Source organism: Chelonoidis abingdonii, chromosome 6 (genome assembly GCF_003597395.2).
Source record: "Chelonoidis abingdonii isolate Lonesome George chromosome 6, CheloAbing_2.0, whole genome shotgun sequence".
NCBI classification, from domain to species: Eukaryota; Metazoa; Chordata; order Testudines; family Testudinidae; genus Chelonoidis; species Chelonoidis abingdonii.
In genome coordinates, this window is record NC_133774.1 from 101,715,063 (window position 1) to 101,741,913 (window position 26,851).

The 26,851-nt window shown below is 46.5% G+C and overlaps 1 protein-coding gene and 1 long non-coding RNA gene across 3 annotated transcripts in view; one reads left to right on the forward strand and one right to left on the reverse strand.

The window, feature by feature from the left end:
* Positions 1-841: 841 nt before the first annotated feature.
* Positions 842-26,054, reverse strand: LOC116821609 (uncharacterized). Its single transcript, XR_004372961.2, has 4 exons — positions 25,709-26,054; positions 2,438-2,604; positions 1,808-1,987; positions 842-1,084 (listed from the first exon to the last, which is right to left on the reverse strand). It is a non-coding gene; the product is annotated as an uncharacterized LOC116821609 (long non-coding RNA).
* GCNT1 (glucosaminyl (N-acetyl) transferase 1) overlaps positions 25,211-26,851 on the forward strand; it is a 49,653-nt gene continuing 48,012 nt past the window's right edge. For both annotated transcript variants that reach the window (XM_032774965.2, XM_032774966.2), the window contains exon 1: positions 25,211-25,444. The gene's annotated coding sequence lies outside the window, so the exon portion shown is untranslated. The remainder of the gene's footprint in view (positions 25,445-26,851) is intronic.

Genomic DNA, 26,851 nt, shown 5'->3' on the forward strand with positions numbered 1-26,851 from the left:
ACCCCCAACTTCCTTTGTTCCATGCTCCTCACACGCCATCTCCCTCCCAGCTGACTGTCATCTGCATGTGCACACGTCAAGCTAGTGGCACTGCTGTGGTTTTAAATAAAAAAACCTTGAAGTGCAGACATGTTTACTAAAATGTCAGTTAAAGGAAAAATAATGCAGTATAAAAAATACTTTGCTTCACGGTTTAACACTTTCACGCAGCTTAGCACTTTATTAAGTGCATTTCCCAAAGTAAGACACTGAAAATGCATAGAGATTGTAAGACCCTTGGCAAGCTGTAATCAGACTCGAAACATTGTTAACCCCCTAGGTTCAGAACAATTACAATAGAATTTTATGCACTTTGTGCATGCTTGCAGGTGATAAGCAAGAATTTAAGCAAAGATAATGCTCTGTTTTGGCACATTGCAAGGGAAAAATCTACTTGGGGCTGACTATAATAGATAAGGTTGCCCTTCCAGTCCTGCAGCACTTCTTGGGGGGAGGGAAGGGGGAAGAGAGGCATTCTGGTGAATATCACTGCACAACTTTCTGCTCCTCCCATAGCCTTTTTAACAAGCCCCTTCTGTGCCTCTCGGGGACTTTTATCAGGGCAACATCCTCCAACATAAGAGAAACTTGAAGATGTGCAGCAATTATTAATCTGCCCCATGGAAACACTCACTCCTAATGCCCAAACCTGTTGCCCATCCACCCAGCCATTTTACCATCACACCAATAGCCTAGGATTAGAACAGTGTTACTACACAAAGGGGAAAATGAAGGTGGGAGGTGTCCTACCATTTTGAAATTTTCCCAGACTGGCAAGAGGCTATGGAAGCATATTCCAAAATTGAGGGGAAAGTAATATTTTATTTTTGTGGTCATGGAGACTTGAATTACTTCAATAAATATTGGTTCTTTTTGTCAGTTCCTATACCTGATGCCACAGAGTCTCCAAGGACTATTATTAGTTGCAGAATGCAGAGCAGGAAAGGAAGACCAAGGATGAAATGTATATGGAACTTTTGTTGGCATCCCAGAAGAAGGATTGAAAAAACAAACAAACCACACAGAGTGATGGAAGTTCTCCTTGCTGAAAGAGAGAAGGACAGAGACTTAGTCATGCAAAAATAGGATTGATGGAGAACATGTTGCCATAGTGTTCTGGCCAAGCAATCCAACCCAGCTAGGTCCTGCAGCTCATAGAATCATAGAATATCAGGGTTGGAAGGGACTTCAGGAGGTCATCTAGTCCAACAACCTCCTCAAAGCAGGACCAATCCCCAACTAAATGGAGAACAATGTGTATGGGGAGCAGCATTATTCTTCCATTCTCCCTTCCACAGGATACTCAAAACAGTTAATACTGGGACTCTCCTTCACTCCTACAACCACAAATGATGGCTTCTTCCCACACCATTCAACACTCTGCAGCAAAGACAACAGGCAGAAATCTCACATCTAGATGTGTGCGTGTCCAGTGCAGCACAAATGTGTGCACTCAGCACTTGTAAGCAAGTGTTTCACATCCTTATGGTACCATCTTGTGGTTTACGATGCAATGGATAACAAGATTTGGCAGTTTTGTTATATTTATTATTTGCACTGCTTGATGTTCATTAAGGATTTTTGACAAAAGTTCACTGAAGTTTCATAATTTACCGTATATCCCACAAACCTAATAAAATGCCCTTCCCAAACACTGTTGTATAAATCACTTAAAAGCAAAATAAAACTTCTATTTCATTAAAGCCATGAACACAGAATAATGAAGCCATACAACAATGCATAATAAAACTACATTTCAGCTCCTAACCTCAAATTAGAAGCACAGGGCATCACTGAGGATATGCTACAGTTTGCAGAGACAGCCTCTCTGGCTGTTCATAACACTGTGAAAGTCCCTTCCATCCCTCAGTGAGGCTTTTTCCTTTGCTCTCACAGCTGCTGGGCAGAATACAAGAAGTCATCACATGAGGCAGGTTGCTCAGCAGCTCTGTTAGTTAAAAATTGTTGGTGTTGTTTAATATGTTCAAGTAGGTATTTTAATGATGTATTTTTGAAGTAATGTTAAGTAAATCACTGGCTTCAATAGAATTTAATATGGAGTATATGAACTATGACCGTTGGACTCTATCTTTGTAAGCAAACTTGTTTACAACTTAGACACTGGAGTCCTCTGGCTCAAACCGGACTGAATCAGCTTTTCCCACCAGAGCCAACCCCTGACATTCTATTCCCTCCAAACTTTTCCCACCTGAGAGATTATATAAGATCTTGTTCTGCGCCTGCTTGGAACTGCCAATTCCAGCAGCAGCGAGTGCATGGTCAGATCTGCCCAACTCTCCAGAGCTGGAGAGAAGAGTACCATCTATTCCACAGCAAGGTTGAGGAAGGAGAAGCCTGCCATCACTAACTCCGCGACAGCAAACTGAATCCTTTTTACCTGTGGAGGGTCCTGCTTTCTTGGTGTTCATCAGCCCAGAGGGTCTCCCCGCCTGCGGCGAAATCCAGCAGTCGTCTGGACTCCCCAGCGGTCCTCCTCAAAGTCTTCAAATTAGCCGGAGAGTAGAAGATCCTGGGCTTCACATCCATGCATAGTGTCCATTACGCCTAAATTGTAGGAAAGGTTTCTGTATTGGGGTTTCATTTATTTTATTTTTTTGAGTGCAAAGGGAGGTTTTGTGGGTCTGAGCTTCAAGATCCTACAGCCAGTCAGTGAATCACTGTACAATTAAGTTTGTGTTTCTCCCCCACCATTTTCCCCAGTTTTCTATACCTTTACCCTGAATACACCTACCTTTGTTTGCACCATATTACCTTGTCTTTTCTTCATTTTTATTACATCGCACAGTGTGGGAGGATCACCCTTATTGTAAGCTAAATCCACTGGTGACAGACACAGAAGGGAGCCGTGTCTGCCCTTCTGAGAAAAGGGGCTTTCCTTTTCTATCTTTCCCCCTACCATTTCTCAAGTATTTTCTCTTCAAAGTGTTGCCTTACTCCCCTTGGGGTAACAGCCCCCAGTCTTATGACAGTGCCATCTCCTTCTCGCCCTTTCAAACAAACTCCAGTCATTCTGCAGTTGCTCAGGGTACAGCTGGACAGGTCTTTTCTCCTAACCAAGTACACAGTAAATGGCTTCATAAGCCAGAAAAGCAGAGGGTCAGACAGGTCCCCACAATGAGAGTAGGTATCACAATATCATTAGTGTCCATAGTGGTGCTGGAACCAAAAATTCCATTTTTCATTAATTACACAGGCACAGGTGTCAAATGATTCTAGCATTATGGACGTTTCCTGGACACCCCACATTAATGTTGCTAAACCTGAGTGATCAGCCAGGTGATCAGCTTAGAAGCACAGTGGCTGATGTTCAAAGCTCTTGGATGTGCACCTGCAAATAATACAGAGACTCTGATGTGTATGCAAGTGCCAGGACAATGGTGCAAAGCAGTGTTTCCTCTATGTTGGCAGCAGTTTGAAAATGGCACTGGCTTGCAGGAAACAATCATGGGGATGCCAGAAGAACCACCATGAAAATATTAGTTTGACCCCAGTTCCCAGAATGCCAGTGGCTTCTGGTAGGTATTTCCACCAGAGGAAAAACCCTTAATACAGAGATACCAGCAGTGGGACAAAGCATTGAGGATACTTGCCCAGAATGTGAAGTGCTTTTTTTTTTTTTCCAGCAAGTGAGTACTATGTATACACACTGATTCAGAGGGATTTAGGTAAACAGCCAGCCATGTGATCAGTTATTTCACCCATAGTTATTCCACAACACTGTGTGCACAAACCTTTGTTCATGAAAAAACCTGTGCAGAACAAAATGTGTAGGCAAGCCTATATGTAAGTAGATCATGATATTACATTTGTCAGTTACACAGAAAACAATGTTAGGGTTCAGTTTGGGTCTCAGTCATCTCACAGGAAGTCATTGACAAAACTCCCAGTGTTTTCAGGATAAAGCGCCTTGTCCCTCCCATTCCTTCTGCTGTCAAATTTACAGATACTCTTGTTCTGATTAACAGATGGGCTCTTTTAAGTTTTGTTTCTATAGAAACAGGTTTGAATAGAGGAAGTATCTTGGAATTACATAGGATACTGGTTTAGGTTTACAGAGAGCAGGCAAACTGGATATATGCCAAGCACCCCCAAGTCTCCTGGCCCTCATCATTATTTTTGGAGGGAGGCCCAAATTCAGGCAATCCAGTACTCTAAGCATACCATAATATGAAATACCTGTAGTCCCATCCCACAGCCTTGCACACATGCTTGGGGGCTAGTTCTGACTTGGAGTGTCAGGGTCCTCTCCATCTCTCCCAGAGATGCAAGGTCAGCAGCTTGGTACCTCCATCTCCCCCTCCCCACCCAGGAGCAGAGGGCAACTCTACCTTAGAGCAGAAGTGAGCAAACTATGGCCCATGGGACTCTTCTGCCCGGCTCTTGAGCTCCCTGCCGGGGAGGCTAGCCCCTGGCCCCTCCCCTGCTGTCTCCCCTCCCCTGCAGCCACTCTGGCAGCATGACTGGACTTTGAGCAGCCTGGGAAGCAGTGCTGACTGGAGCCACCAGGGTCCCTTTTTGACCGGGCATTCTAGTAAAAAAAACCAGATACCTGGCAACCCTACTAGTAGTGCAGTGACCATGGAGACAAAGATAACAGTTTGGGCTAGATTCAAAGGCCAGTAAGTGAAGGCCATTTTTCCATTGACTTTCATAGACTGTAGGACTGAAAGGGACCTTGAGAGGTCATCAAGTCAAGTTCCCTGCCCTCATGGCAGGACCAAATACTGTCTAGACCAGGGGTTGGCAACCTTTCAGCAGTGCTGTGCCGAGTCTTCATTTATTCACTCTAATTTAAGGTTTCATATGCCAGTAATACATTTTAATGTTTTTAGAAGGTCTCTTTCTATAAGTCTATAATATATAACTAAACTATTGTTGTATGTAAAGTAAATAAGATTTTTTTCCATGTTAACGAAAGACGCTTCATTTAAATAAATTAAAATGCAGATCTCCCGGACTGGTGGCCAGGACCTCTGAGGGTGAGTCACTGAAAAATCATCAGCTCGAACATACCGCCCTTGGCACCCGACATTGCCATAAGGTTTGCCTCACCCATGGGTCGACGACCATCCTGGAGAGAACCAGTTTAGTCTATATCCTACCCGTAAATAATCTCCGAGAGATGGAGATTCCTACAACCTCTCTAGGCAACCTAGAACTCCCTTGCTGCATTAAGCCCATGCTTCTTTGTCTTTCTTTAGAGCTAAGATGGAAATAAGTTTCTCCCTCCTTCTTATGAAACAGAGCCCTGTAGATACCTGATAACTGCTTATCATGTCCCCTTTCAGTCTCTCCTTCCAAACGAACAAATCCCAATTCTTAGCCCTTCCTCATACGTCATGTTCTGTAGACCTTAATCCATTCTTAGGCTTTCTCTGGACCCTCTCCAATTCGCCAATATTTTCTAAAGATGCGTGTGCCCAGAACTGGACATCATACTTCAGTGAGGCTAACCACACAGAAGGGAGTGGAAGAGACTTCTTGTTGTCTGCTCACACATCTAACAACACCTGTTAAGGCATCCCAGAACATGCTTTCTTTTTTTTGCAACAGCATCACGAACTGTTGACTCAAATAACTTGTGGTCCACTATAACCCTAGATCTTTCTGACCATACTGTCTTCCTAGACACGCGCTTCTCAATTCTGTATGTAGAAACTGATTGTTCTTCCTAAGTGAAGCACTGTTGCATTTGTTTTATAAACTTCTCCGTTTACCTCAGGCCATTTCCTCCAATTTCCAGATCATTTGAATTATGACTCCTATCCTCTCAAAGCAGTTGCAAATCCTCCCAGTGTGGTAATCAACTGCAAACTTAATAATCAGACTTTGCTAAATGCCAAGATCCTAAGCACGATAAGATACTTGAACAAGCGTGGTCCAAACAGAACCCTGCAAACTCACTTTAAATGCCTTTCCAGCCAGGATGAGAACCATAAGAATAACTACTACCTCTGAGTACGCGTTATCCAGCAGTAATGCACCCACCTATAGTAGCCCCATCTAAGTTGTATTTGCCTAGTTTATTGATAAGAATATCATACGAGTCCATACCAAATGCCTTATTAAAGCCTAGGTATACCACATCCATCGCTTCTCCCTTATCCACAAGACTCGTTATCCTATGAAAGAAAGCTATCAGATTGGTTTGACATGATTTGTTCTTACATGGCTTTAGATAAGGCCCAATGTTCAGGCAAGAGTTCGTATGGTATTGTACATGTTTTTCTTGGATAAGTCCATTATTACTGAAAGCAAATGTTGGCTAGGGGCACTAAATTACTTCATTATAAAAAAATTAGATTTTCCCCTTCTCCTTATTTCTTTGACTAGAAAGTACTTTCATTTAACAACTCTGAAGAAGAGGCCCTTTAACAATTCTATAGGTTGTACTGCTTATCTCCCAATACTGCACACCAGCATCAGGTTCTGATTTTTTACTTAAATCCACCACTTCTAGTCAACTTCCTAGCCTATATATGTACCGCACAAGGTAAGGAACATTTAAAGCTACCACAAGAAACCACTGAGAGAGAGAAACAAAATTATAGTCAAATTTAAAATCCTAAAATGAAAGATTACTGTTTTACAAATGGACCTCATGAACTTGGAAGGATTCATGGGGAACATGCATTCACCAAAATGGCAACATAACTAAATATACCTAAACTAGAATCAGAATGATTAGACGAAAATTGGTGAAAATAGTGATTTTAAAGGAGTGGTTCTCAAACTTTTGTACTGGTGACCCTTTTACACAGCACACCTCTGAGTGCAACTCCTCCCCCCTTATATATTAAAAATACTTTATATTTAACACTATTATAAATACTGGAGATGAAGAAGGATTTGTGGTGGAGGCCGACAGCTCTCAACACCCCTGCACACACACGTAAAAACCTCACAACCCTCTGTTTGAAAACCCCTGTTTTAAAGGCGAAGCAGAAAGGCTATTAACATTATGTTAAAAGGAAGATTATTGGCCTAGTTACTTATCTCTTTCTTTGTTCTTGGTTACACTCACTCACTCACTCATGCCCATCACCCCAGTTGGGGTATGGGCTGCCAGCCACAGATCTCCAGAGTCCTCTATCCGGGGCCATTCGCTCTAGCTGGTTCCAGGTATGGCCCATTTTTTTGCTATCAGCCTGAAGGTCGCGTCCTCACGTTCCATGTGCCTATGGTAATCCTCCTGGTTGCAAGAAGGGTAATCGGCTTAGTGGCTTCCTCACGGCTTTCACCACCCAGCATCATGCATCTTCGAGTTGAAGCCCCTTCTTTTTCCAGGGTAAAAGTCTCTATTGTCTCTATTGTTGGCGTTTCTGTAGCAGGTTGATTTTTTACAGGTTGGAGTTGCTAGCCCCACGCCCAACCCTCCTCCTTTATCCTGACTTGGGACAGGCAGATGGCTCCAAAGGACCTCTCTGGTGGAGTTTGTTCTTGGTTACAGAGAGATCAATTCACCACCTCCAGGAGGCCTAGGTACTCTGTGTGCCCTAACTCTTCTACCAGTCTTGGAGCTAGAGCATGAAGCATTATAGCAGCTGTGCACAGCAGCCTCACGTTTCACTGGACAGTGAAGGATCAGTTTACCAAAACGGTGTAAAAGAAAAATACTTAACACCTTCATTGAAATTGCACAACATAATAATAAATAAACAATTACGTTATGTCAGCATTGCCATTCAGGTGTCATGTCACACATTGTAACTGCGCCTGTCCAAAAGCAACTGTGGAGATCTATTCTCAGCTCCCTTCAGCATTGCACCTGCAAGAATAAAGTGGTGTGGGGTCTTTGGACTTAAGCTGAAACAATTATTGGAATAATCCATTGGCTTTCAATAGTGATATTAGTGGAACTTGGACCCTGGAAACTCTGAGAATACCATTACAGCGCTGTGACTGATTCTATCCCTATATTCGCACCCTACACATTGTAATAATCTTTGTACAAAATATGCCTTGTGAGGTTGTCACGGAGTGTGGGGGAGTCCAGCCCTGCACCCCTCTTCCTGGAACCCACAGTCACTCTTGGCCAGCCAATAAAACAGAAGGTTTATTGGACACAGGAACGCAAGTTACAGCAGAGCTTGCAGGCACAGTCAGGACTCCTCAATCGAGTCCTTCTGGGTTTTCAGGGTGCTTGGATCCCAGCTTAGGATACCCTGAATTCCGCCCCACAGCCCCAAACCCAAACTGCAAAACTCCTCCCCTCCTACCCACCTCCTCCTTTGTTCCCCTTCCCAGGCAAAGGAGTTGACCTTACCCCTCTCTTACCTAGCTCAGGTTACAGGCTCCGGTATAGTCCATCCCCTAAAGTCCTCCCCTGCTCTCCCAGTCCCCACTCAGACAGCCCCTACTCCATCACATCTCTCCCCCTTGCCGGCATGCGCCGAGCTCCCTGCTGGCTTGGGGGGTCACGGAGCCCTTGGCATCACTGGGCTCCTCCCCGCCCTTTCCCCTAGGCCTTGGTAAGGGGGTGTCTCGGAGTCCCTCAGCTGCCGGCTGACCACTCGCCAGCAGGGACAGCACTGATGCCTGCATGCATCTGCCAGGCTGCTTCCCTCAGGGAGATAGGACTCCGTTCATTCAAGTGGTCTCCCTCCCAGCTGGGCAATCAGCTGGATCCATTGGTAGCCTCTCCCCGTCGAGCCACCCTCTGCTGCACAGCTGCAGTAGGTCACACTTGCGCCGCTTGGCATACATCTCCTTGCTGGCCACTCACAGGCCGAGGTGTTCCCGCTCCCGCATGGTTCCAGGGGGCCCCTGCACCGCGCACCTTTGAGGTCACCACTCTCTGCCAGGGTCGAGCTGGAGATCGCTCCGCCCCTGGGACTAGCTCACTGCAATCCCCTGGGTGGACCCATTGTTAACTGCAAATCTTTCACTGGTACACACTCCAGGGGTTATCACCCTTCGTTTAACTGCCCCAGTTCATGACTGCAGGAAGCGCCGCGTCCATTGGGGTGCAGTATCTCCCACTGCTGCCCCAGTTTTCATATGGTGTGGGGGAGTCCGCCCTGCACCTCTCTCTGGAACCACACAGTCACTTTGGCTGGTTCTGGCTTCAGGCAGCCGCTCCCCACCCGATGGCCCAGGGTAAGATACTTCAGCCATCCCCACCTTGCACTTCTCAGCCTTTACGGTTAAACCCAGCCTCCCGGAGTCGGTCCAGGACTTGTTTAACCTGGGACACGTGGTCCTCCCAGGTCTGGCTGAAGACGCAGATGTCGTCAATATAGGCCACGGCAAAACTCTCCATCCCCCTCAGTAGCTGATCCACCAGGCGCTGGAAGGTGGCTGGCGCTCCCTTGAGGCCAAAGGGCAGGGTCAGAAACTCGTAGAGCCCCAGAGGGTGATAAAGGCCGATTTCAGCCTGGCATCTGCGTCCAGCGGCACTTGCCAGTAGCCTTTGGTAAGATCCATGGTGGTGAGGTACCGAGCACCTCCCAGCTTGTCTAGGAGCTCGTCAGGCCTGGGCATGGGGTAGGCATCAGATACGGTGATGGCATTGAGCTTTCGATAGTCCACACAGAACCGGATTGACCCATCCTTCTTGGGGACCAGCACCACTGGCGAGGCCCAAGGGCTGGAAGACTGCTGGATCACCCCCAAAGCCAGCATGTCCCTGACCTCTCTTTCCAGATCCTGGGCAGTTTTACCAGTGACCCGAAAAGGGAAGCATCTTATAGGGGATGTGACCCAGTCTCCACCTGTGGACAGTCAAATTAGTGCGTCCAGGCTGGTTGGAAAACAGCTGTCGGTACAGATGCAGCACCCTCTGATCTCAGCGTGCTGGGCCAGGGTCAGCTGATCAGAGAGGGGAATCGCCTCCAGGGGGAAACCAGCTTTTGTCCCAGGGAATAGATCCACTAAGGGGTCATCTCCCTGCCCCTCCCAATGTCCACACACGGCCAACACCACATTCCCCTGTCATAGTATGGTTTCATCATGTTCACATGGTACACCCCGACGGTGATGTGCCCGGTTTGACAGCTTCCACCACATAGTTTACCTCATTCAGTTGCTTGATAACCTTGAAGGGCTTTCCAGGCGGCCTGGAGTTTGTTTTTCCTCACGGGGATGAGAACCATCACCTGATCCCCGGTGGCAAAAGGCACGGGCCCGTGCCGTGCGGTCATACCAGACCTTCTGCTTCCTCTGGGCTCGGCCAGATTCTCCCTGGCCAGGCCATGAGCTCGGCCAGTCTTTCCCGGAAGGTCAGGACATACTCCACCACTGATTCCCTCTCGGAGTGGCCTTCCCCTCCCATTCGTCCTCATCAGGTCCAGGGCCCCCTTACCCGCCTTCCATACAACAGTTCGAAAGGCGAAAACCCAGGTAGATTCCTGGGGTACCTCCCTGTACGCGAACAGCAGGTGAGGTAAGTACTTGTCCCAATCCTGCGGGTGCTGGTTCATAAATGTTTTGAGCATCATCTTCAGCGTCCCGTTGAACCTTTCCACCAGCCCGTTGGACTGGGGGTGATACGCTGAGCCCAGTTATGCCAGACCCCACATTTCTTCCCACAAGCACTGGAGCAGGGCTCGACATGAAGTTGGACCCCTGGTCCGTTAAGACCTCCTTGGGGAACCCCACCTGGCTGAAAATTGTCAGCAGCGCATCTGCCACTGGTGTCTGCTTCGATAGAGGACAAGGCCACTGCCTCGGTATGCGAGTGGCAAAATCCACCACCACCAGGATGTATTTCTTCCCTGACCGGGTCGTCTTGCTGAGAGGTCCCACTATGTCCATGGCCACCTTCTGGAAAGGTTCTTCTATGATGGGTAAAGGCCTCAAGCCGCTTTCCCTTGTCCCGGGCCTTCCCCACCCTCTGGCAGGGGTCACAGGATTGGCAGTACTGTCGGACCTGGGTAAAGACCCAGGCCAGTAAAAGTTCTGTAGCAGCCTCTGCCTGGTGCGCCGGATTCCCTGGTGCCCTGCGAGAGGGATGTCATGGGCCAGATACAGCAGCTTGTGGCGAAAACTTCTGGGGAACCACCAGCTGCTTCCTGATCCCCATGACTCTACTTCCCCTGGGGGAGCCCATTCTCGGTACAGGAACCCCTTCTCCCACAGGAACCTCTCCTTGCAACCTCTCCTCATGGTCTGTACCGCACTAAGGTCAGCCCGGTCCCTGGGCTTCCGCAAGGAGGGATCTTTCTGCAACTCGGCCTGGAACTCAGCAGCTGGGACAGGGATGGGGACCTGCTCTCTCTCTGCTGGCTGGGTCTGAGGCCGCAGCCTCTCTGAGCCGTGCCCCTGGGCGTTCCCCCCCCCCCCAGGTTAGGGTCCTGCACCTCGGGCCGAGTACCTTCCCCGTTGTCGGGGCGCAGTGCCCTTTGCCGACTCTGACTACGAGTCACGACCAGGGCACTCTGGGTGTTACTAGGCCAGTCCTCGAGGTCCCTCCCCCATTAACACGTCCGTGGGCAAATGTGGGTGTACCCCCACGTCCTTGGGGCCCTCCTTGGCCCCCCACTTCAGGTGTACCCTCGCCACGGGCACCTTGAATGGGGTCCCGCCCACGCCCATCAGGGTCAGGTAGGTGTCGGGCACCATCCGATCTGAGGCCACCACCTCGGGCGGGCAAGCGTCACCTCTGCGCCCATGTCCCAGTACCCAGTGACCTCCCTCCCATCTACCTCCAGGGAAACAATGCACTCTTTCTGGAGGGGCAGCCCCGCGCCCACCCGATAAACCAAAAAACCCAGAGCCTGGAGCATCCAGCCCCCCAGAGGAGCTGACCTGGGGACCTCCTCCCTCCTTCACAGGTGGTATGCTGCCAGCCCCCCTTTCCTGGGAATGTAGCCCCTCCTCCGACTGGGTTTTTACCCAGTCAACCCTCTGTGGGTTGGGTCTGCTTGTCTGTCCCTGAGCTTGGGGCACTGGCCCGTATGTGGCCTCGTTGGCCACAGTGATAGCAGCCCATGTCTCGTGGTCCCCTTGAGTGGTCGGAGGGACCTGACGCTGGATGTTCCCCTTTTGGGGGGGTTCTCCATAGGCCCCCGATGGGAGGTCCCCCATGATGACTCTCTCTCTGCCGTTGAGGCAGGCCTGCTCCTTCGAGACTCCTCCCTGCCATCCCCTGCCCGACTGTCCACAAATTGGTCGGCCAGCTGGCCTGCGTGCTGCGGGTTCTCCGGCTTCTGGTCCCTCAACCACAGCCTCAGGTCGGATGGGCACTGCTCATACAGGTGCTCCAGTATGAACAGGTCAAGCAGGTCCTCTTTAGTTTGGGCCCCAGCTGTCCACTTGCGGCATACCCCTGCGCCCGGTTGACCAGTTGTAGATATGTGACCTCACGGGTTTTACGCTGGCTCCGGAACTTTTTCCGGTACATCTCAGGAGTCAGCCCAAACTCGCGGAGCAGGGCCTGTTTGAACAGTTCGTAGTCCCCTGCCTCCGCCCTTTTCAGTCGGCTGTACACCTCCACGGCTGTGGGAGTCCAGTAAGGGGGTGAGAACTGCGATCCTGTCTGCAGGGTCAACCCTGTGCAGCTCGCAGGCATTCTCAAAGGCCGTCAGGAAGGTATCTATGTCCTCCCCCTCCTTACGCCGGGCAGCAAGTGCTTATCAAAGCTCTTTGTAGGCTTGGGTCCCCCCTCACTCACCGCAGCCGGGGCTCACGGCTCTCCTCAGCCGGGCCAGCTCCAGCTCATGTTTACGCTGTTTCTCCTTCTCCTCCAGCTCACACTGGTGCTGGTTTCTCCTCATGTTTACGCTGGTTCTCCTTCTCCTCCAGCTCATGCTGGCGCTGGTTCTCCTCCATGTCTTGCCTCCTTTGCTTCTCCTCCAGCTTCTTGCCCTTAACATCCAGCTCCTCCCGTCCAGCTCCCTTTCAGCGTCCGGGAGGCATCCGCTGCCACGGGGGGTGAGCTTCGCTGGCAGGATCCCCTGCTGGCTGGGGGTCACGGAGCCCTTGGCATTCACTGGGCTCCTCCCCGCCCTTCCCCTAGGCCTAGGAAGGGGGGTCTCGGGAAGCCCTCAGCTGCCGGCTGACCACTCCCAGCGGGGACAGACACTGGTGCCTGCACTGCATCTGCCAGGCTGCTTCCCTCAGAGACAGGACTCCGTTCATTCAAGTGGTCTCCCTCTCCAGCTGGGCAATCAGCTGGTCCTTGGTAAGGCTCCCCCTGCGCAGCCCCCTCTGCTTGCACAGCTCCAGCAGGTCACACTTGCGCCGCTTGGCATACATCTTCCTGCTGGCCACTCACAGGCCGAGGTGCTCGCCGCTCCCCACGGTTTTCCAGGGGGACCCCTAGTGCACCAGCCCTTCTTGAGGTCACCACCTCTCTGCCAGGGTCGAGCTGCAGACTCCTCCGCCCCTGGGACTAGCTCACTGCAATCCCCTGGGGACCCTGTTACTGCAAAGTCTTTCTCACTGGGTACACACTCCCAGGGGTTAATCACCCCTTCGTTTTACTGCTCCCCAGTCACTTACTGCAGGAAGCGCCGTCCACGGGGTGCAGTATCTCCCACTGCTGCCACCAGTTGTCACGGAGTGTGGGGGAGTCCGGCCCTGCACCCTCTTCCTGGAACCCACAGTCACTCTTGGCCAGCCAGTAAAACAGAAGGTTTATTGGACACAGGAACACAGGTTACAGCAGAGCTTGCAGGCACAGTCAGGACCCCTCAATCGAGTCCTTCTGGGCTTTCAGGGTGCTTGGATCCCAGCTTAGGATACCCTGAATTCTGCCCCACAGCCCCAAACCCAAACTGCAAAACTCTTTCCCTCCTGCCTACCTCCTCCTTTGTTCCCCTTCCCGGGCAAAGGAGTTGACCTTACCCCCCCCTTATCTAGCTCAGGTTACAGGCTCCGGTATAGTCCATCCCCTAAAGTCCTCCCCTGCTCTCCCATTCCCCACATAGAAAGCCCCTACTCCATCACAGAGGTATCATTTGAAAACTAATAACTCACTGGTCAATAATATCATGGTGAAATGTGTGTAGCAACATTATATGTAAAATTATGAATTTCCCCCAAATGATGTTGGTAGCCCATGTTCAAACCCACATAGTCCGGCATAGGCAGGAATGGTTACGTAGGTCTATCTTAAACAAAGGAATATGTGTTTACCTCAATTTACATATAATTAGTAAACAAGGTTCTAGATATGGCAAGAGAGAGAAAAGGCAAATCTGCATGTTAGCATACACAGGGAATAAGAAGGAGCATGGGGCCACTTTTAGCCCTAGACTCCCATTGTTTTCTTTACTGTTTGAATAAACTTTGCTTTGAGGGGCAATCCTTTAAAATCCACTTCAAAGGGTAACTGGACTATAAAAATGAGGGGCCAAAAAAAACTCAAAACCAAAAACAAGCAAACAAAAAACCCCACCAAAGTCTTTCTCTCTCACTTTCACCTAAAAAGACAAAGGAATCAACCCTTTCACTTTGACATGAGAGCCTGACCTAAGAATTTGGTCAGCCATATTGCTGTTAACCTGTGATAAGTATTTTACTTTGAACCAAGTCCAGTTTGTTACATTTTGCTTACTAGATAGTGTTTTATCTTCATTTCTCTTGTAACTGTTTCTGACTTTAATGCCTTATACATGTATTCACTTAAGACCTCTCTCTTTGTAGTTAAATAAATACTCTTGCTTTTTTTGTAAAATCTGACCCAGTCCAGTGCTGGGTTTAAACTCAGCTGTTTGGTAACTCCAGTTAAAGTAGCTAACTGTTGAATATTGACCGCATAAAGGGGCAATAGACCTTTAATATCTAAATTTGTCGATGAGAGGGCCGTACAATGCAGAACACATTGACGCTCGGGGTGTGACCTGCCCGTTAATAGGCTGTGAACAGCCCTTGTTGGGAGGAAACAGCATTGTGAAGTACCCAAGGATGAGGGACAGGCAGTGACAAACCCTCACTGGTCTGGATTGCACCTGGAAAGTGAAAGGCAGTTGAAAAGTAAATTTCCTTAAGATTACAACATGAAGACATTTTTTCAGCATGCTCCTTGTGATCTGATCCGTTCTATCAGATAGCCACTGTGCATTCCTTCAGCTCTTTGTATGTGTCGTAGCTTCCTACTCAGATTTGAACCTTAGCGTTCATGAACTGAGAAGCTAACATGAACCCTCTAAGCTTAATTACCAGCTTAGATCTGATATCGCTGCCACCAGCCAAAAATTCCAGCGTTTTGGCTCACTCTGGTCTCCCCAAAACCTTCCCTGGGGGGACCCGAAGACTCAGAGGCCCTGAGTCTCACACCAAAGGGAAAACAACCTCCTCCCCTTGTCTCCTCTTTATCTCATCCCCAGCTCTCCCTCCCTGGGTTAACCTAGGCGATACTGTACTTAAACTCCTTGCATTACGAACCAGAGAGGACAATTCACGTTCCCCCCCCTCCTTCTTCCCCTGAGGCTGCACAGATTCACCCTCCGTGAATCTAACACAAAGAGAATTTCCCTTCCCTTCGTTCTTTAGCCTACCCAGAGAAAACTCAAACAGGTCTTAAAAAGAAAGCTTTATATAAAAGGAAAGAAAAACACATAAACATGATCTCTGCATAAAGATGACAATACAGCCTTATTCAAAAAGAAATACAATTTAACATTCCAGCAAACTACACACATGTAAATACAAAAAAACAATAAAAGCCTATTGTCTTATACCTGTACTTACACTTGGAAACAGAAGATTAGAGAAGCCTGGAGATAGAAAACCCTCTCATAGCCGAGAGAGCACAGACAAAAGACACAGACACAAACATTCCCTCCCCTTTGCTTTGAAAAATCCGGTTTCCTGATTGGTCCTCTGGTCAGGTGTGTGATTCCCTTTGTTAACCCTTTACAGGTAAAGGAAACATTAACCCTTAGCTATCTGTTTATGACAGTATGTCACCAACACTTTGCTTTAGCCAATCTGCCATTTTCAAGGGGTTAACATCTCATATTTCATATCTTCTGTCGCTGATTTGATAGTTATAAAACGTTTACTTTTACCCTGTTTTTCACATCTGCATTCCTTCTTCAGATCGTGGTGTAGCTAGTCTTTTTTTCCCCCGATCTAAGATGATTCCTCATCCCCTGCCTACTCTCCTTCATAGTCCAAGACAACTTTCTGCCCTCCCCCTGCTGTCAGTGTCAATGTTCAGCCTTGTTTCAGCTGGCGTCATTCACAGTCTTCTACCTAGCCTGCTTCTACAGCACAACCTCACCAACTTCAGCCAGACATTAGCACTCAGCAGCCCCCAGCCTCACATCCTTTGCTCAGATCATCATACTCCAACCCAGAGCAGCCATTAACTCAAGCCCCCTTCTTTCTTTCCAGTCATTTTATGGTGTAGCAGCTGCAGTATGAGCGTCTATGACTGCCACCTACCTCAGTTTTTTCATAAGCAAAAACCTACATTCTCTTTCCCAGTCCTGTATCCTTAAAACGCAAAGTAATGTTTTTTTTTTAATGCTACCCTACTCTCACCAATCCTTTTAGACTATTTTCTTTCACCTTGAGGAGTTTCTGTTCTTCATAAAGAATCTTTCTTTGTGTAATTCTCCTTGCCTTGCCACAGCAGATTCTCAACTGTTTCTTGGACTTTACATGATCGCACAACCTGTCTTTGTGCTCATTTAGTAAATATAAATTACTTCTGGTCACAGTGACCTGTTAGCACTCTAAATATAGGTAACTTTACATCTGTCATAGTGAGACTATATCATTATCCTCAGGTTTGACATATTTCATAGAACCTTCATTCTTTTTTCTTTTTGATACAAAAATCAACTTTTTAAGTCCTGTTTACTCAGAGGGATCTCATTTTTCAAGGGATTTTTCACTGCTTTATCTGCCATTTCATTGCCTGCTATCCCAACATGCACTGGGATCCACACTTTACTGTATAATTAGGTATATAGTTAAGAACAATATTTCATTGATTAAGTCATTCCTGCTTTCTGAGGCTCCTTTTCTAATCACTATTATACCCAACAGTCAGGTAAGATACCAGTCATAGTTTGGCATACATCCCTTATTCAGGTCAGTATGCCCATCAATTTAACTGTCAAAGGCCACAGACTTGGCTAATGTCACAAATCTCGTATTTCCAGATTCAGGGATAAAAAGGCCATTCCCACTCTACCTGTGTGATCAGCTTTAGAGCAGTCAGTATAGATTTGGAAATGCCGATCCCATTTGCCATGTATAAACTTAGTAATCATATTTTGCAGTCTTGCTCTTCCCTTTGTTTTATTGTATAATTCCAAATCCACAACTGGAGAGACAATCATCCAATGATTAGTTACGGGGAATCAAACTAAGATGTTAATTTCTTCCAGGCCTTCCTTTTCAAGTCTTTTACCCACTCAGACAGCAGTGGATGGTTTGTTTTCTCCCTCCTCCTGCTAATCAGTCACATTGCAAACAGCACTTGGCCCTCACCTACAACCCATTTAATTTAATCTTCAGTCATGCCTGTTGGAACCTCATACATTACCCATCTTGCTTCTGTTATAAATTTAGGTAGCTGACAAATTACTTTTATTTTCCCTAAAAATGTAGTTTTAAGAAGTTACTTGCCCTGTCCCTTATAAATTTACTACTAAATCTCCATCCCACATTCTTTTGACACTTAACATATCTCTGATAGTTTGCTGTGACATTAAGAACAGCCCAAGGGCAGAGGGCCAGGGCCATGCTAATATCTAGCTGGGCATTTCATGACCAGCCCAGTGTACCCCAAGTGATTATTGTTATAACCTGTATCTAAAAGGTGTCATGTACTATGTTATTGGAAAGCTCATAACTCAGTAGTTAATATCATTGTGTAATGTAGGTGCAAGCAAAGCTATGGACCTACAGTGAAATTGTAATTTTTAAACTGTCTTTGCCAGTTAAACAGAAGTTACCCCACCTTAAACAAAGGAATGTGGTTTCTCCACTAGGCACTTACTTCCAAAGCTCTTTGAAAGACAATGAGAATGGATATACATATTAGATAAAGCTAGTAAGCTAACAAGTGAATGTGGGGGAAAATATACAGCTTGACTAGACCCAAGCAGAGAAAATAAACTTTATCTAAGCTATAAAGAAATGGGGGAGGGTATCTAATAACAAGCAATTGAATCAACTGGTTGAATATGATATTAGTGTGTCATGTCCAGTCTTTTATGAGTGCCCATACCATGCTTGTGATTAATATTGTGAAATGTGTATGTTAACACTATATAGGAATTATGAATACTCATTGATATTATGTTTTAAAGTGTGAACAAGGGAATGAACAGTCCCACCCAGACAGTAAGTTGGGCAGCTATTTACCTGTCTCCTGTGTAAATTATGCATGGTAGCATCAAAACAATTGAAGTCTTATTTACATTGAAATCATAAAGGAGATGGGAAACACATATGAAGGGAAAACAGCATGAGGTCATCCTGCCTCTTGAAACAAAGTAATTGAACTTTGTTTGATATAAACAAGTACAGAAGCCATCTTTAGCATGCAACACTAGACAGAAACAAGAGAACAGAACTCTAGCAAGCTGAGAAAGGGGTAGGCATTGAAGTCTCTGGAACTGAGTATTGGTGAGAAACCTTCTTTAGGCAAAGATCTTTCACTTAAGGCAGCAGTTCTCAAACTTCATTGCACTGCGACCCCCTTCTGACAACAAAAATTACTATCTGACCCCAGGAGGGGGTACTGAAACCTGAGACTACCTAAGCGGGGTGTGGGGGGGGACTCAAGCCCCACCACCTTGGGCTTCAGCTTTGGCCCTGGGCGGTGAGGCTTTGGTTTTGGCCCCAGGCCCCAGCAAGTCTAATGCCAGCCTTGGGGACCCCATTAAAACAGGATCGTGACCCACTTTGGGGTACCAACCCCTGGTTTGAGAACCAGCACCACTGACCTAAAGAAAAAAGGGAAGCCCACGGCTGATATTTTTGTGGAAGGCCTTGACTGAGGGAAAGTCAGCCAGGACTGGGATAAAGAATGACTGGTGAGGGAAACCATCTTAAACAAAGCCTTGCTAAGTTAAGCTTTAGACCTTTAGAAACATATTTTGTTTTGTTTACTTATAACTTTGTCTTCATTCCTTATATTTGAATTCACTTAATCCTATACCTGTTTTGCTAATAAATTTATTTCATTTTTACCACGAACCATCTAAGTGTTGTGTTTAAAGAGTATATTTACCCCATTTAGGTTAATAAGGTGTGATGTGGTTTTGTCTCTTTACAGAAACAATGAACCTTGTTTCTCTGAGATGTCTAGGAGAGGGCTGGACACTTCAGGGCACATGGTTTTCATAGGATCATAGAACTGGAAGGGAACTTGAGGGATCATCTAGTCCAGTCCCCTGCACTCAAGGCAGGACTAAATATTATCTAGACCATCCCTGAGAGGTGTTTGTCCAACCTACTCTTAGAAATCCCCGATGATGGAGATTCCACAACCTCCCTAGGCAATTTATTCCAGTGCTTAACCACTCTGATAGTTAGGAAGTTTTTCCTAATGTCCAACCTAAACTGCCCTGTTATAAGCCTCTGTCCCAAATCTGGGCTTTAGCGTCCAAAATCTGGGTGCTTAGCATGAAACTCCCCCAAGCTTATTACCAGCTTGGACCTGATCTCGCTGCCACCATCCAAAATTTCCAGGGTTTTGGCCCCCTTCTGGTCTCCCCAAACCTTCTCTGGAGAGACCCCCAAGACTCACCAGACTCTGAGTCTCCCACCAAAGGGAAAAACACCTCTTCCCCTGTCTCCGCTTTATCTACAGCCCCAGCTGTTTCTCTCCCGGGTGTATCCTGGGCATACGGTACTTAACTCCTTGAATGCAAACCGGGAGGGCAATTATACCTTCCCCCCTGAGGCTATGAATTCACAACCTAGTCAAGTCAACCATAAGAGATCTTTCGCCTCCCTATCGTTGCCTTAGCCTTTAACCAGAGAAAAACCTCAAGCAGGTTTTAAAAGAAAGCTTTATATACAAAAAAAGAAAAGACTAAACGTATAAACTCTGCATCAAGTGACTATACAGGGCTAATTCTTATTAGAAGAATATGACATAAACAGTTCTGATTCAAAAAAGATAACCACATTTGAAACATGTCAGCAAGGTAATCACATGTAAAACAGAATAACATATAAACCTGATTCTTTTCCTTTTGTATCCACACCTTGTGACAGAAGGTAGAAAGAAGCTTGGAGATAGAAAGAAAACCTCTTCTCTCATAGCCGAGAGAAAACAAACAGAGAGAGCAAAGCCAAAAACACCCAGAAGTTCCCTCCCTCACTTTGAAAAATCCGGTTTCCTGATTGGTCCTCTGGTCAGGTGTTTGGTTCTCTTCGTTAATCCTTTACAGGGAAAAGAAACATTAACCCTTAGCTATCTGTTTATGACACACCCTTGCTGCAATTTAAGCCCATTTCTTCTTGTCCTGTCCTCAGAGGTTAAGAACAACATTTTTTGTCCCTCCTCCTTGTAACAACCTTTTATGTACTTGAAAACTGTTATCATGTCCCCTCTCAGTCTTCTCTTCTTCAGACTAAACAAACCCAATTTTTTCAATCTTCCCTCATAGGTCATGTTTTCTAGACTTTTAATCATTTTTGTTGCTCTTCTCTGAACTGTCTCCAATTTGTCCATATCTTTCCTCAAATGTGGTGCCCAGAACTGGACACAATACTTCAGGTGAGGCCTAATCAGCGCCAAGTAGAACGGAAGAATTACTTCTCGTGTCTCAATTATAATACTCCTGCTAACATATCCCAGAATATTTGCTTTTTTTGCAACAGCGTTACACTGTTGACTCATATTTAGTTTATGATTCACTATTACCCCAAAATCCCTTTCCACAGTACTCCTTCCTAGGCAGTCTGCATGGAACTGATTGTTCTTTCCTAAGTGAAGTACTTTGCATTTGTCCTTATTGAATTTTATCCTATTTACTTTGGACCATTTCTCCAGTTTATCCAGATAAACTGCAACCCCTCCCAGCTTGGTATCATCCACTCTCTATGCCATTATCTAAATCACTGATGAAGATACTGAACAGAACCAGACCCAGAACCAATGCCTGGGGACCCCACTTGTTATACCCTTCCAGCATGACTGTGAGCTACTGATAAGTACTCTCTGGGAATGGTTTTCCAATCAGTTATGCACCCACTTTGTAGTAACTCCATCTATATTGTTTTGAGGAAGTCAGGACTGGGAGTATGTGGCTATAACTAAGACTGGTAGATGGCAGAGTGTTACTATTGCTGCACAGATCAGAGCTGCTGGACCAGGGCTGTCTACCACACACAGACACTCATGATGTGAAAACCTGATAGTAGGGAGCAGTCCAGTCTGGGATCTACAGTAACAAAGCATTGTGAGACACACAGAGCAGTCAGTGGCATAGTCCCTCCTTGACCTGGATTTTCACCCTAAGCCAATTGGTCACTTATTCCATACTGCTGTTTTCAAGGGATTAATATCTCCTAACTTTACATCTTCATCTACTGATTTGAGAATTATAAAATAATAATCTGCTTTCTTTCTACTCATCTTCCCCTTTTAATGTTTCCAGCTCTGCGCCTGCCAACTTACCCCTTTCTACTTTCAATTTCTGGGCTTTATAGTGGGAATCTTAGCCCTTTCCCAGCTGGACTTCATTCTCATTATCCCTGGCCCTCCCTCTCTCGGTGACACCAGGTAGACCTAATTGGTCTCTCAAGGGCTAATGTGGCGTGAACACCCCATAACACTGCCCTTTTGGTAATATGTTGGTGTAACTTTTTCCTTTGCTGTTGAAATAGGGTCACCAATAAAGGAACAAGACCTGGCAAATTTGTCCCAGCATCTGTCTGTTTTGGGTATTGCTTTTAGCTTTCTCTTTGGTCACAGGCTTACAATAATGTTGAAAAATACATAGTCTTGGCCACTAAAGCTAGATTCTTATTAAACAAGTACAAAAGGAGAGAGATAGTCAAAATTCCCCCAAGCCAATGACTCATTGGACTGATGTGATTAAGGCGTGTCAGTTTCATAGAGAAGGGTACACAAGGGAGTGATGTGATCTGCCCTAACCCAATGGATCAGGTGCCCATTGCAGGTAGGTGAACAAGAGGTAGCCTTTTAGTGTGCAATCAAGCAAAACTCGAATCCACAACCTTGCAGTGCAGCATCTCAACCTCTCAGCCACTACAACTCTAGGAAAGAGAAGAAATAAGATGGAGAAGGAAAATGACACCCAGGGGTGGCCATGGTGGAGGGGTTGACATGGTGGTGATGGCATCTGGGTCCCACTTGCTCTCTGGCTTGGGTTGATCAGGACATTTCTCAGCATCAGGATGACAAAGGGCCAACAATGTTACAGTAGATCCCAAGGTCCCAGGAAACGGTGTCAGTGGTAGTCCCTTGATAGTGAAGCTCGGTTCTTCCCATTTACCCATCTCCCAGCCAGTAGCTGTCAGACAGTTTTCACCCCCAAAGTAATTTCTTTTAAGGAGCCTTCCTCCTATTATTTTGTCCACCAACTAGGCCTGACTTTTGACATACCAATTTTGGTCCATTGATTTTCGGTCCCACATTTCTCTTGTTTACCAGGCATGATCTTAACATAGTCCTTGAGTTCTATAAGTAGACCATTTTATTTGAATTAATTTAATCTTTTTGTTTCCCTTTTGCACCTTTTCGTATTAACATTTATTGTCATTGATTTTTGGGACACTTTGTGAAATTTTACTTACTTTTTACAACCTATCTCACAATTAGGGTAAATTTGTGGGCCCAATTATTACAACACTAGGTAGTTACACTATAGGGAATTGCTACATGGGCCAAGATTCTGATGCCCTTATACATACTTAACAGTAAGTTCTTGACAAATACTCTCCTTGAAGTTAATGGGACCATTTGTAATATAGTGCTGATCCATAATGACTACTTGGCAGGTAATATTGTAAAGGTAGTTCAATTGTTAAAAGAGCTTGCTTGTGTGTTTAGATGTTTTTTATTGAAATGGCTACATTTTCTTTGGAATTGAATGTAATAGTGTTTACTGATAGTTAATGAAGCTTTCTACTTGGTAATGATGTAAACCCCTATCTTCAGAAGCTGTCTCTGATTTTGCACCCACAAATAATTGTATTTATAAGTTGGAGGCATCCAGTAACAGTGGATGTGCTTCCTAGTTTTATCTAAGTGCCTGACTGACCCTCCAAATCAGATGTATAAATGCTACAGAATATGCCCACAATTGTTTGCTGGCACAAAGTTGAAGGTGGAGCTGAGGTCTTTTTAGAGAGAGAAGGTGAGTGAGGTAATATCTTTTATTAGACCAGCTTCTGTTGGTGAAAGACATAAGCTTTCAAGATCTTCTTTGGATTAGGTCTTTTTGAAAGTCAGTGACATCATATGGATTGATAGGCTTTTCTTTTGTATTTCATGGACTATTTTTAAAAATAATAAAATATAAAAGTTTACAATTATGCATCATAATTGTTTCTATTTTTTGTCCCATTGTGAAAGATAATATAATAACATAGAATTTTGCACATCTTAACTACTCAGAACTGTGGTTGTTTGGTATGACAGATTGGGGGATATATCGCTGTCAAATTGTGAATTCCATGTTGTTTGGTGAACTCCACTTTGTTTCAGACATTCTACTCTGTATTGTAACCTTCACTTTGAAGTATGGCCTTCATGTTATATTGCAACCTCATTTGTGGATTTGGAGGATTCCTTTAACAGCAGGGGCTTAACACCTAGCGGAAAGACTATGGCCTTGGCTACACTGGCGCTTTACAGCACTGCAACTTTCTTGCTCAGGGGTGTGAAAAAACACCCCCCTGAGCGCAGCAAGTTACAGCGCTGTAAAGCGCCAGTGTAAACAGTGCCCCAGTGCTGGGAGCGCAGCTCCCAGCGCTGTAAACTAATCCCCACGGGGAGGTGGAGTACCTGCAGCACTGGGAGAGCTCTCTCCCAGCGCTGGCGCCACGACCACACTTGCACTTCAAAGCACTGCCGCAGAAGTGCTCATGCAGCAGTGCTGTACAGCTGCAAGTGTAGCCATACCCTATGGCTACACTAGAGAGCTTAAAGCAGCTCCCATTGGCTTAATTACTCCAGCCCCTGCCAGGGGCATAGCTATGTCGGCAGGAGCTTTCCCACTGACATAGCACTGTCCACGCCAGTGCTTAAATCGACATAAGTTATGTCGCTGGGGGGGTGGCTTATTCACACCCCTGAGTGACATAATTTATGTTGATTTAAGCTGTAGTATAGCCATAGCCTTAATCTGAGAAGTTATGAGAGAGCCATCAAGAGCCATTAGTGTTCAATGAGTCTCCCCTACTAGAATAATGGGTTTTCTATCAGAAGGGCTATTTACTTTGAATGACTCTCTATATAGAAGCTGAGGGGAGGAGGGAATTTTTCCATCTGAAGCATATGGTGAGAAGGAGAGCAGAGGCAGAGGCTGTTTTAAAAGGTGGCTGAAGGGCCAAAAAGGGCTTGTAGCCTAAGAAGGACTCACAGGAGCTGTGAGGTAAGATTGGGGATTGTGTTATTTTTAATAAATCTATAACTCTCTAGTGAGCTTTGTTAAGAGAGCAAGTGTCTACCATTAAAGAAATTTCTTTGGTAAGTCTGTGTTCTTTGTCTTCCAGCCACATTGTACCGGAAGGATGTAACTAGGAACCAGAGATCTCACAATCAGGTACACTGGGGGAATATGTCTAAGCAGCTGACAGTTCTGGAGGGCTGTGACACTAGTTTCAGGGTCTAAGATGGCCAAAGTGCAAGGTCCCATGGTCCAAGATGAGTGTCAGACACAGGGTCTGCCCCCCGAATGTGCCAGAGCTAGGAACAATGACAAATCACTTCCCAGACTCAAGGAGCTTAGAAGCACATGGACCCCAGTTGGGTCCCTTTACAACAGACTTGGGCTTGCCCAGAAGAGAGGCGAGGGCAAGGCTGTGACAGTTGAATTGGGGCACTGAACGGGACAGAAGCAGAACCTAGCTAGCAGTGCCTGCGAGAGGACTGTGGGAGTGGAAGCAGCAGTAACTGTGGGGGAACCCGGGTGTTTGGGGAGTGGAGGCAGCTCTTTGGGGAGCGGCGCTGTGAAGGGGAACCTCGGAAGCGCCTTGATTGGCTGCTCGCTTGAGCAAGGCCGTGCCCACCCTCCCCGCTTCCGCGCCGCTGGCGGTGTAGCCGGCGGGGGATATAACTAGGCGGGGCGCTCAGAAGCGCCTCTCTGCCCGGGAAAGGAAGTGCTTGCAGCCGCCTGCGAGGGGCGGCAGTTCTCACTCCCCCGGCGCTGGGAGGAGGCTGGAGGAAGTTTGGCTCCGCTGATACTAGCCCGGCCGGCTCAGCTCGTAGCTAAGCAGCAGCAGCAGCAGCAGCAGCTCGCGTTGCTCCTGAGCCACCGGCCGCTCACTCCAGGTAACTGCTCGGCGCCCTTTGCTCCGGACCCTTGCGGGCCGGGCTGTACCAGTCGCGTCCGACGGAGTCTGGCAGCCCGAGCTCTGGCGGGGCTGCTGGCTGCCGCCCCTCCCCGGCTGCGCTGCGGTGGGAGGCGGGATGACTTCTACTGCCCTGGCTTCTACTCCAGCCAGCCCCTCTTCGTTCCCTCCCCGCTCCCCTGACCCGGGCGCCTTGCTTGGGTCCAGCAGAAGTTGGTCCAGTTAAAGGTCTTCCCTCGCCCACCTGGGCTCTCCGTTGACGGGATCACAAGGGTGGTGGAGCCAGGGACCGAGCCCCATCCTGGGTAGCTGAGTCTGTTTGGCCGGGGCAGGCGGTGGTGAGTGTAATGGTCTGTCTGTTTCGGTTTCCTCCTTTGGTGGAACTCGCATGTTGTTGTTGTTAAGTGCTGGTGGTTGCACGCCCACTTCATCTCCTGCTCGTTCGATAACACTTGTTGGTTCTTCGCTTGTCCTGGTAGGAACAAGAACCACTCCAATGTGAAAAAGTAGCAATATGGGAGATTTTTAATAACTGCCCCGGCTCCAGTTTCTGGGCGAACGAGCCGTGCTCTCTCTCCCTGGTATCACTCTTGAAAAGGTTTCAGAGTAGCAACGGTGTTAGTCTGTATCCGCAAAAAGAACAGGCGTACTTGTGGCACCTTAGAGAGGAACAAATATATTTCAGCATGAGTTTTCCTGAGCTACAGCTCACTTCTTTGGATGCCTAGAATGGAACACACAGACAGGAGATATTTGCATCGGAAGAAGTAAGCTGTAGCTCAGGAAAGTTCATGCTGAAATAAATTTGTTAGTCTCTAAGGTGCCACAAGTACTCCTGTTTTTCTAACTTGGAGAAAAACACTTTTTCCACAGCAGTATGAAGTTGAAGCTGTCTTAGTGCAGTTGAAATTTACCAAGTTATTCATCTGCTATTGACAGAAAAAAAGATTTCTGGAAACTTTGTTCTGTTTCAGATAGGAGTGTTTTTAGCCGTTTAACTAATGGGTCTTCAGGTTTGTTGTTGTTGTTGCTAACACTGTTGGCAACTTGAATGAATAAATAGAGTGAATCGTACAACGCAGTCAATCTTCTCCACATATGAAACCTTGCAGAGGTATAACAGACTTTTTACATGAACCTTTTTTTGATCTAAGGTTAAACAATAATAACCCCTTTATTTCTGGGGTTTCTGCGAACATTGCTTTCTACTTTGAGCCACGTCTACATAATAGTATTTAAGTGCTAAAACATCTTAGCAATGGGCATGGGTTAGAGAAGATCAGACTTTTTATTTTTAAGGAATAGCATTCCTGTTTTCTGTCAAGGTTGGTAAAACAGAGCAACAGAGTCTGAAGAAACAAATTTGAGGGCAGCAACAGTTTAGAAG